The sequence below is a fragment of the Chrysochloris asiatica genome, unplaced genomic scaffold, assembly GCF_000296735.1.
Source record: "Chrysochloris asiatica unplaced genomic scaffold, ChrAsi1.0 scaffold00292, whole genome shotgun sequence".
In the NCBI taxonomy this organism is placed as follows: domain Eukaryota; kingdom Metazoa; phylum Chordata; class Mammalia; order Afrosoricida; family Chrysochloridae; genus Chrysochloris; species Chrysochloris asiatica.
The window spans coordinates 347022-347920 of NW_006408810.1; positions in this window are offsets into that span (position 1 = coordinate 347022).

Consider the following 899-nt stretch of genomic DNA (forward strand, 5'->3'; position numbering starts at 1 on the left):
TAAGTAAATTGCTTAAGACAGTCAGTCTAAACATTTGTTGCTGTTGTTAGGTGTCATCAAGCCTGATAGCAAAACATAGCAACCCTTTGCCCAACAGAATGAAACGCTGCCTGGTCCTGCACCAACCTCACAATCATTGCTACATTTGAGCCCATTGCTGCTGCCACTGTGACAATCCATCTCATGGGGGGTCTTCCTCTTTTTCTCAGACCAGCCACTTTAAAAAATATGCTATCCCTACTGATAATATGTCTGGAGTTGGAGAAAAAAGTCTGGCCATCATGTTTTCTAAAGAACATTCTGGCTGTACTTCTTCCAACACAAATTGTACAATGGTATTTTAATATTCACCTCCAACACCATAACTCAAATGTGTCAATTCCTCAATAGTCTTTCTTATTCATTGTCTAATTTTCACATGCATGTAAGTTTAAGGAAAATACCATGGCTTGGGTCAAGTGTACCTTAGTCATCAAACTGACATCATTCCTCTTGAACACTATAAAGAGGCATTGTGCAAAAGGTTTGCATAAAGCAATATGTCATTTGATTTCCTGACTGCTGCTTCCATGAGTATTAAAGATTGATCCACACAAAATGAAGTCTCACAATTTCAATCTTTTCTCCATTTTAATGGAAGTTGTTTATTGGGCAAGTGGTGAGAATTTTTGTTTTCTTTACATTGAGATGTAACCCATAACAAAGTCTGTGGTTTTTGAACTTCATCAGTAAGTATTTTAAGTCCTCTTCACTTTCAGCACTCAAGGTTGCACACTTTGCAGGTTGTTAATGAGTCTCCCTCCAATCCTGATGCCGCATTTTTCTTCCTATAATCCATTTTTCTCAGATTATTTTCTCAGTATACAGCTTGAATAAGTATGGTGAAAGAATACAACCCT